The sequence below is a fragment of the Felis catus genome, chromosome A3 (assembly GCF_018350175.1).
Source record: "Felis catus isolate Fca126 chromosome A3, F.catus_Fca126_mat1.0, whole genome shotgun sequence".
In the NCBI taxonomy this organism is placed as follows: Eukaryota; Metazoa; Chordata; class Mammalia; order Carnivora; family Felidae; genus Felis; species Felis catus.
In genome coordinates this window covers 36014668-36025651 of record NC_058370.1, presented here as the reverse complement: position 1 = coordinate 36025651, position 10984 = coordinate 36014668, and the positions used below count along the sequence as shown (strand labels likewise).

The following is a 10984-nucleotide window of genomic DNA, read 5'->3' as shown; positions in this document are numbered from 1 at the left end:
ATTGGGAAAATGAAAGCTGAGAGAGAGTGAGAACTTGCTATAAGTGCAAGGCATCTTTCTCTCCAGTGCCTTCCAAATGATAAGAGTATGCAAAGGCGTTCTCACCCTCAGCTTTCTGTCCTCTTCCCCGTGTCTTTCTGTGCACTCCACCAAACATTCAAGAGCACTCTCAGCCTGTTTTGCTCAGTACAAAACAGGCTTTCTTTTTCCCACTCCTTGTAGAGCCTGGTCACAGGTGAGGCTCTATGCCCAAGGAATAGACTCAACTTCCCCCCTCCCATGTTGAAGGGTAATTAAAGGTAGTATTCCTCCTTGAAGGTAAGGAAAAAGCTACCAACTTCATAGCCACAAACTCTCTAGAGAATAATTGAGATCATTGCCCACTGTTCTATAGGAAAGACTTTGGGCTGGGATGACCTCTGGGGTTGTGGAAACCAAGTGGACTGCGATGATTTTCAATCTTCTGCCTTCTTTAACTTGGACAATGTTCCTTCTATCCTCCTTCGGAAAAAAAAAAAGCAAACTGTATATTTAAAATGAGTTTGAGGTGCCCAAACATCATCCGTGTTTATGTACTCAGTTTCTCAACAAGGTTCAGGGGGAAATTTTTTGATGACTTTATATGTCTGAGATTACTATTTGCTCCTTCATATCCCTTTGCCTTTCATACTTAGTGATAAAACACCTTATTTTTAGCTGGGCACAGATCCTTCCCTAGAGAACAAACACTATATTTCTCAGCTTTCCTTGCAGCTAGCCATGGTCATGAGACTACATTTTGGCCAATGCAGTATAAAAGGAAGTGTTGTGTGAAGTTTCCTTAAAGAAATAGTCTCAACCCTTCTTCACTGCCTTCCTCCAACTGTGCAGGCTGGAATGCAAAATTGATGGCTAGAATTTTAGGAGCTATGTTGGACCATGAGGTGGAGGCCATGTTAAAAGGATAATAGATCAACAAGATAAAGGAACTTGGGTCTTCGGCATCACAGAGTGCCAAATCTGCCCCAGACATCTAAATCTATATTCGCCTTATGTGAGGGGGATACAACTTTTATCTTCCTTAAGGCACTGTTGTTTTACATTTTCTGTCACATGTATCTACATCCAAATCCAATGCAAACTGACACATATGCTTTTCAAGTAGAAGGTTCTGGTAGAAGTGGGACTTCTGTAACTGAAATGGTCCATTTAATAACACTAAAAATGGTAAACATTAAATGGGATATATGAGGCCCCTCTTGGCCTGTTCATTATTAAGATGTATCTAATCTCTAGGCTAATCACCCATATTCATTCAGGATGTGATGTACTTCCATTAGGTCCTGAGATCAAATATCAGCCCAGAGGATCTCCACAGCATTTTCCAGATTTTTCCATTTTAACATTTTTTTTCCTGCTGATATTTCTTGATTTTTTTTCTTTTGTTTCTCTCTCATCTTCTTCTACCTCTCCCCTGCCCCAACATTTCTACATTACATTTTCCAGTGTTAATCCTTCATAAACATGCAGACTGGTACTCATTTCCAGGGGGAGCATTTTTGTGGTTAGAGAAGGATGGCACAAGGGTTGGGCAAGAAAGAGGAAAAGCCTGGCTTTCTGGACTGTCAGAGTGATGCCTAGAATGTTGGCCTCATTCCCCCAGTCTTGGTCAATAATGCATGAAAGTCACACGCAGAAAAGTATGTGTAGGAAAAAGACTAGAAGGATGTGTCCTAATTAAAAGCAATGGTTACCCCTGAGAAATGAGGTAGAAACCACACCATAGTTTTCTCATCTTATGTACTTTTGAATTATTTGCCGTTTTTTTTTCCTTAGAGGAGTATCCCTTACCCTATAATTTAAGACATAGAAATAACAGTATGTTCACAGTCAAGGGGTGGTAGTGATTATAAAGTCACAGACGCCATGCAATGTTCATCTGTAGCTCTATCCAAAGGTATTCAAGGCCCAAGACTGTATTCTGGAAAACCTTAGCTCCTCCTGGATCTGCCTTTGTGCCTTCTAGGAAATTTTCTTCTCAGGAAATACTGTGGAGTTGTTGCTGGGTAGATAGTAGGAGGAACTCTGGGCCAGGCTGGGGCCATCTGTAGATAGGATCTCCATAGACTTCTGCCCAAGTATTTATTGCAGGTACTTATGAATGAACTCACTTTTATCTAGTTATCACATTGTTTTCTGAGATTTCTGAAATATCTTGATTCCTCTTATGACAGGCATTTTGCTATTCTCCTTCCAAGAGCCCATTTCTCTGTCCAGCTTCATGGTTATTGACTTGTTATTGAATACTGATTGCATTAATAGACAGATTCCCATGTCTCTCTTTATCCATGGCATAGTTAGTGACCTTCCACACTGATTCTGGGCCTGGCCATGAGATGTGTTCGATTAATGAGATAGCAACCATCTTACTGAAAAGTGCATGTGCATCTTTGCTTCCGCTCTTGGACCCTTGCACCCTCAAAAAGACATGCCTGAGCTAGCCTGCTGGAGGTATGTGAGAGATACTTGGAGCACAGCCAAGTTATCCCAACTGAGGCCACCCTCGACCAGCCAGCTGACAGCCAGCCTGGCAGAAGATAGTTGATACATGTCAAGACCAGTCAAGATTGATCCAGGATGCAGAGCTTCCTAGTCGAATCACAGGCTAATAAGAGATAACAAATGGTTGTTGTTTTATGACACTTTGTTTTGGGGTAGCTTATTGCATAGCAATAGCTAATTGATTCAGTAACACACTTCCTTCGCTACATGTTCCCTCCCACCACCTTACCACAATCCGCTCTGCCATTTACCATCTATGTGACTATATCAGTTAATTTTTTTGGTGTAACAAGCCACCCCTATTTATTCATGATTATTCATGAATCTATGTATAGGTCAGGTATGGGTTCTAGTGATTTGGGTGGAACTTGCCTGATCTTGGTGGGGCTTGCTTATGCATCTGTGGTCAGCTGGAGGTCTGGCAGGTGCTGGCTGATTTATTGTGATGACACTGGGATGATTAGAGTCCCTCTCCATATGGTCACTCATCATCTAGCAGGCTGGCTTGACCTTATTCACATGATGGCCACAGAGCTCCGAGAGTATGCAAGAGTGACAAGTCCTAATGTGAAAACATTTTTTAAGCCTCTGCTTATATCGTATTTGCTCTATCCCATTGTCTGAAGCAAGTCACATGGCCAAGCCCAGAGTCAGTATGGGAAGGTAATACCAAAAGATGTAGATACAGACAGGCATGGAAAAAATTGGGGTCACTAGGCAACTAATTCACCATAGTGACATCACACAATTCCTTTGGTTTTTCTGGGCCTAAGCTTCCTCCTCTAACAAATGAGGATAGTAATACTAGCCTGTTATAAGTTGAATTGTGTCCCACCAGCAGATGTAGAAGTTCTAACTCCTGGTACCTGTGAATGGGAGGAACCTAATTTGGAAATAGGAACTTTGTAGATGAAATCAGGTGATGATGAAGTTATCAAGATGGGCCCTAATCCAAGTATAATCAGCATTTTTATAAAAAGAGGAAAGCACCATATGAAGACAGAGACACAGGGAGAACACCATGGAAGGATGAAGGTAGATATTAGCACGATACAGCTGTAAGCTCACGAATGCCGAGGATTCAAGGATTGGCAGCCATCACTGGTAGCTAGAAAGAGGCAAGGAAAAATTCTACCTAGAGTCTCAGAGGGAATATGATCCTGCCAACACCTTGGTTTTGGCCTTCTAACCTCCCAGAACTGTGAGGCAATATATCTCTGCTGTTTGAAGCCACCTTGTTTGTAGTGCTTTTTTACAGCAGCTCTAGAAAACTAACACAGATACCAACTCCCCTGGTACAGCTTTTATCGAGGGTCAATGAGAACAGCAGCTGCCGAAGGATGGACTCTAGTTCTACCAATGGTTACTCTGAGATAATGCTTATCCTATCTTATGCTGGGAGGAAGCTGGTCAAGTAGGTATGAGCCTGTACAACTGCTGCAGGATCAGAGCTGCCTCAGGCCTCTGGTTTTAGAGGCCTCGTGATTTCCAAGGGAGGAAAAGGCCAGCATTGCTTGTCCTGTCAGCCTCCCTCCTGGTTTCGTGTCAGCTCCCCAGGCTCCTGACAGACACCTGGCCTGGCCAACCCTTCAGCATGCAATGGGGCATGCCTGCAGAGCCTGGGATGTTTCCCTTTGCTGAAGGAGAAGCCCTGTGCTCTGATTGCTGGCCTTGTTCCCAAGTAGCTTTAGTTCTGGGAACATTCCAGGAAGACAGGGGCTAAATTTAATCTCCCTTACCTTGTGACTCCTATTCTGTGTCCTCCCTTCTGACTCTTATTATTCAGGGAACTTGGTTCTCTGCACTGATAGAGGCAGTAGTAGTGACTTTTGCAGCCAAACACAGGCAGGAAAAAGCTCCCCTCTCCTGTGGGAAGTCTTGCATCTCCCTAGGCATTTTATGGGGCTGGGTACATGAAAGTACTCCAAGAATGCACCACATTTCTTCCAGAATGCTCCCTGAGGCCTCCTACCACCCTAAAGTTGCTCATTCTGTTCTCTTCAACTAGAGGGGACTTTCTTCTTATGTACCTGTTGAAATGGTTCATAAGCTTTGAGAACTTAAAGCATGGGTCAGAATGGAGAGAACATAGAATTTGAGACAAAAGACCTGAGTTTGAGATTTATATTCAACACTTACTGTGTTTCTTTGAGCAAATCACTTAACATCTCTGTACCCAGATATTGCTATCATCATTATTACCTGGTGAAGAGAGTAACTTTATTCTGAGAATCCACTAAGATAATGGATCTGAATATGTTAAATTGCATAGGAATTATTCAGTTTAGAAAGAGAAAATTCACTCATTCATTCATCCAACTAATTATTATTGGAAGTCTATGTTTGTGCTAGGTCCTCTGGTGGATGTTGGAGATAAAGTTCTGAACAATACAGCTGAACTTTCTACCTGCATCATTCTTACATTCTAGCTCAGGATGTGGGAAATCAACCAGCAAAACAACTCAAATAGGCATAATTACAAACCAATAGATAAAATTATAATAATTTCTAAGAAGGAAACCAATATAATAGGAAACCAGAGAATTACTGGGGAAAAGCCATTTGGAATGGATGTTAAGCAACATGGACAGATTTGACATCATCTGAAATTTGAATGGTTTCATCTTCTTCTCCTGGAGGAAAAATCAGGCAAGCAGTCTGGTGTGTGTGTGTGTGTGTGTGTGTGTGTGTGTGTGTGTGCTATTTTCCTATACTGCGTTCTGAATTTTGTATAGATCTGTTTGTCTTGCTGCCCCTGTACTCTCTACTCATTGACTCGCTGGCATTTATATCTTCACAGGGATGGCAGATACCCCCTAGACAAATGTTGAATGTCATTGTTATAAAGGAGACTCTCTCTAGTCTAGTAAATAACTGTTTAAAAAGCTAGTTCTTGTTGACAAAGAAAAAAGGAATTTTAAAATTTCAAATCTTTCTTTTACACGTTAGGAGCAAGTAGAGTCTGAACAGAAGGTTTCACAATAAATAAGAGTAGAGAGAATTTGGTGTATATTTAAAGAGAAGTTTCAATGAGACAGAAAGGACTAGAAAGTTTCTCATTACTAAAAGAGGGAGGGAGAGAGAGAAATTGAAGGAGCAGAAGTCAGATATAAATGTACTTGTTCTTACCAGTAGATGTAAAAAAATGTTGAAGTATGTTTTTAGGGGACATTATTGTTCAACAGCAAACATCCATCATTGCTTACTTTCTTATTGGTAGAATGAACATTTTGTTAGGTGTCCATCTTTACGTCACGCGGTCTGTGTGACTAGAGAAAGTGAATTCAGCTCCAGTTACAGGGTGGAGCTTAGTCAAAGCAAATGATGATAATCTCAACCCTCTTCATGGAAATTGGTTCAGAAATGCATGCTTTAGCCAATCAGCTCAAGCCATTCCTCTGCCCATTCTTATTTGTTTTGAGCTGATCCAATGAAAAAGAAAAACCTTTTAATACAAAATCACAGGGAAGTTTTCTTCCTCTCTCTTCCATTGGTGCTGGAGGAAGTGGGCTCCCAGTATGATTTATAACCAACTTCTGAGCTAGCAGGAAACCAGTTTTAGAATGAGGCCAACAGTATGGTTCTCAGAGTGAAGAGACAGAAAGAATGCACATGCCAGCCAGCTGATATGATATTGCTGAGGTCTTCAGCCAAACAATCCTAATGCTAGACTTCCTTTTTTGTGCTATAATAATTTTATTTCTCAGGGCACCTGGTTGGCTCAGTCACTTAAACGTCTGACTCTTGATTTTGGCTCAGGACATGGTCTCACGATTTGTGAGTTCAAGCCCCACATCAGGCTCTGTCTCCCTCTCTCTCTTCCCCTCCCCCACTCGTGCTGTTTCTCTCTCAAAATAAATAAATAAACTTAAAAAAAAAACAAAGAAACAAAGCCAGCATTAAAAAAATAACAATAATTGTATTTCTCTAATCTGAGTCAGACTTTCTATTATTAAGAGCCAAAAGCATCTGATTTAACACAATGGGAAAAATAACCATCCTGTTTTGGAACAGTGCCTGAGTGGGGGGAATTATTTCTCAATTTTAATGAACAGATGCTAGGAAAATTTCAAGATTACTGGAAGAGTCCTATGCCAACAAGAAGAGGTGAAAGCAGAATAGAAAAGGACACATGGCATTATGTGGTTAATCATCAAGAAAGCTTATACCACCTCCTTTAGCCTGAGAATGCTTTATAAGGAATTCAGAATTTCCTGCAAACCCCAGGGAATGTGGGACAGAGGGGCAGGTAAGACAGTTGAATATGTGCCTTGTGACCTGAATCAAGGGGATCCTTGTGCTAAAGGATGTGGTGATTTGTAGTAGAGGGCAGCAGGGTGGGCCACTCAAGATAAAGTTTGAATGGGAATCATTGCCATGTCCCAGAGGAGGAGCATCACCAGTAAGACCCCAAAAGAAGAACAATTCAGCCAGAACACACCAGGAATTACACAAGACCCATCAGCATTGGATGCAATATGACTAGAGTTTGCCAGGTAAGGTGAGGTCACTAAAAATCAACAGAGAACCACAAATAGGGAAGAATGTGAACTTCTACCTACACCCAAACCTTGTATTAGAAGGGAAGATCAGGCTATGAGACCAACTGAGAAAGAAGAGATATGATCTTGGTAGAGCATCTGGAGTTAGAAATACTTAGTCATTTTCCTAAATGAGACTGCTTAATTCATTATGACAGATTGCATCATTTGCCCTATCTGGTATCCATGTCCTTTATCATGTGACTTCACAACTCTTCTTTCTAACAAGGCAGAGTCTAGGACAGCATCTATTTCCACACCCCTGGATCTGGAGTTGGCCATGTGACTTGTTTTAGTGAATAGAATGAAGCTGAAAGGCTATGTCCCAGTTCTATGTCTAGGTCTGAAAAGGCCTTCTGTGTTTCCATTTGCTTGTACTTTTGTGTCTGCCACCATCATGAAAACATGCCTAGGCTTAAAAGTTATGTGGAGGGGAGCTGAGTCACCCTGGTCATCCCAGCTGAAGTCATCTTAGATCACGTCTGACAGCCAGACATCCCCAAATGTATTAGCTCTCTATTGCCACTGTAACAAATTACCATAATTTTAGCAGCTTAAAACAACACAAATTTATTATTATAGATCTGGAGGTCAGAAGCCTAAAATGAGTACACAGAGCAGCATTCCTTCTGCAGGCTATAGAGAAGAATTTATTTCCTTGTTTTTTCCAGCTTTTAGAGGTTGCCTATGTTTTTTTTTGACTCATGAATGCCTCCTTCACCTTCCAAACTAGCAGCATAGCATCTTCTCTCCTGTGTGACCTCCTGGTGATCTCCTATAAGAACACTTGTGTTTATTTATATCGGGCCCTCCCAGATACTCAAAGATCTCTTCATCTCAAGATCCTTGACTTGATCATATCTGCAAAGTCCCTCTTGTATGTAAGATAATACATTCACAGGTTCTGGGGATGTACAACTTTGGAAACCATTATTCTACCATACCAGTTATAGGAGCAAGCCAGACCAAGATCAGCAGGTACAGATTGGTGGGAAGTAAATGTTCATTGTTTTGTGTTATTAGGGTTTTTGAGATCCTTTGTTCAGTGGCATTATTGTGCCAGTCAATAACTGATACATGGTGGCAATTGAGCTATCCTTTTCTGGCAAGTTTACAATTATAACTTGCCATTAGTTACAGTGAAAACCAAAGGGGGGGGGGGCCCTGGGTGGCGCAGTCGGTTAAGCGTCCGACTTCAGCCAGGTCACGATCTCGCGGTCCGTGAGTTCAAGCCCCGCGTCAGGCTCTGGGCTGATGGCTCAGAGCCTGGAGCCTGTTTCCGATTCTGTGTCTCCCTCTCTCTCTGCCCCTCCCCCGTTCATGCTCTCTCTCTCTCTCTCTCTGTCCCCAAAATAAATAAACGTTGAAAAAAAAAAGAAAGAAAACCAAAGAGGGGGTGCCTGGCTGGCTCAGTAGCTGGAGTGTGTGACTCTTCATCTCAGGGTTGTGATTTTGAGTCCCATATTGGATGCAGAGATTTCTTAAAAGCAAAATCTTTAAAAACAAAATGAAAACCATAGTACAAATTGGGAACAAAAGAGTAAATAAAGTTACTTTCATTCTTTTGGGGTTTTTTCTCTTTTTTCTCTCTCTCTCTTTTTTTTTTTTTACTTTTTCATTATGGAAAAAAAGAGAGCATGTAGAAAAACAAAATCATAGAAAAGAATTAAAGGGCACTTCCAATCCTACCATTTTGAGATCATTATCACCGATATTTTGGTGCATATCTATGCAGAATTTTTCAAATATTTAATACTTGAAAATTCTCTTCTATGACATCCGGTGGAAGTTTGACCTGACCCAGGAAAGTTCTCCTTCCATCTCAAACACACAGAAATGCCAGAACAAATCTACTAGAAAATAACAGCACGAGTGAGAGAAGGTCAGAGTTACTGCATTACAAAGACTTATAAGGTTGGGAAGAAGGAAGAAGAAAGATGCAGATTAACCTGAGATTTCTTAAGTATACATCTTAAATCTTTCAGGTTAACCACTAAAATGTGGCATCTCAACCAATGGAAGAAGCCAAAGGAGATGGACCCAACAAAATTCAGGGGCAGGGAGAAGCAGCAAGGAAAAATCTCCCAAATGGAATGCACAAAATAGGATGGCAGAGAGAAATCCAAACATACCAGTAATTATGATAATACAAAGAGATTATACACAAGGTACAGACAATCAAATTGGTTTTAAAAAATCCACATTTGCTACTTTCCAGAGATGCACTTAAAGTAACAAGACTCAGAAAGGCTGGAAACCAGGAGATGGGAAAGGCATTTGATATGTATCAGGCAAATGCTGAAGACTGCTGGCCTTGCACACAGCAGAGATATGAACACAGTCACGTAAAAACTGCAGCACTGTTTATACTAGAGAAAATGTGGAAATAACCCAAAGAGCTGTGAAAAATGGAATGGGTAAATAGGTTATGTACTCGCATGATAGAATGCTACATAGCAGTTACAGTGACTGAACTAGAATCCTATGAATCAACATAGACAGATATTTTAAATGTTGAATGGAAAAAGAAATAGAAAAATATTACATTCAGTCCGATAACATTTATCCATATGAAAAAGCAACTCTATATATTTCTCATATGTATGTGGCAAAAATATAAACATCTGGACTGGGTGATATACATCACATCTATGACAGTTTGAACAGGGAAAAGATGAGGTAAATAGAATAAACAAGACTTTAGCTTTATATTCTAGTTATTTTAACTAAAAATTCTGAAGGAGATATAATTAATTAATGTTTGTTTCATCATTTCATCTAATTTGCTGTACTTTTAAAAACATTTCAAGGTACAGTTCCTTAAAATAGAGTGAGGGATATTTTCTCTAAGGCTTTGTTCAGTGCCAAAGTTCTGATTCTACTATCATATCTAATATATAAAGGAAAGTATGAAAAAAAGAGAAAATCGTAGTGCTTTGGAATCTGTAAACAAATATTAAGCATTATTTACTATAGAAGAAAAGGGAAACCCCTAAATGTCTTGAAATAATAAAATTGACATGTACCTTTGGGGGAAGTATTAAATAGCTGTTAAATTCATGTTCTTAAAAAATATTTCATGACATGACAAATGTTCACAATAAACTATGGAATTGATTATATAGGGTACAAAACTGCATATACATATATATTTACATATTCACATAAAAAATTGAACTGCTCCATGGCTGCTGGCATTATGGGTAACATTAGCTATATTTTCCACAGTAAGTAGTATTATATGCATTACTTTTAAGTTAAAAAAATTAATTAAAGGGGGCTAGTTTCACCAAAATCGTAAATGGATAAGAGTCATATAGTTTAAAACATGAGAAGTTTTTTGTTTTTTGGGTTTTTTTTTGTAACTAAGTGACAAGTGTAAATACACTGGCTCATTAGAAATGATGCAGATTATAGTGTCATTTAGTTAACTTCTGCCTCTCCCTTCCCACCTAAGGGCCCATTTGTTGTGGATTCAGGACAGAAAAAGATCAATAGGCTGATTGGGACAGTTGATGAAGTCAAATGTGGCAAGCACGATCCATACTGCACTCACCCCTATCACCAGGAGTATAAGGGGATGGGTCAATAGAGACATTTTTATCTGATAGAGATTTAGATTCTCTCTAAGACTGAGACATCCTGGTCTCACAGAGCATGGTCATCCATACCACTGGGGCTGCATGGCATTTGCCTCAAGGAGTGCCTCCTCCTGGCTAAGAACCTGATTGCTTCTGGCCTTGGAACAGGCTTTTCGCAAGGAGGGTCTTTTTCTCGGTTTATATCCCACCCCCACTCTGGATTTTGATATTGAAACAAAGAATTCTATTTTTTTTTTCTGTGGAGTGCTATTTCTTTACTTTTTTAACACAAAAGAAGCAAGCTTGGTGAGTTTGATCACT

The 10984-nt window shown here is 40.1% G+C and overlaps 1 long non-coding RNA gene across 2 annotated transcripts in view; it reads left to right on the top strand.

The window, feature by feature from the left end:
- Positions 1 to 10984, top strand: part of LOC102900958 — an 81455-nt gene that overhangs the window by 28800 nt on the left and 41671 nt on the right. The gene's annotated exons all lie outside the window — the stretch shown is intronic.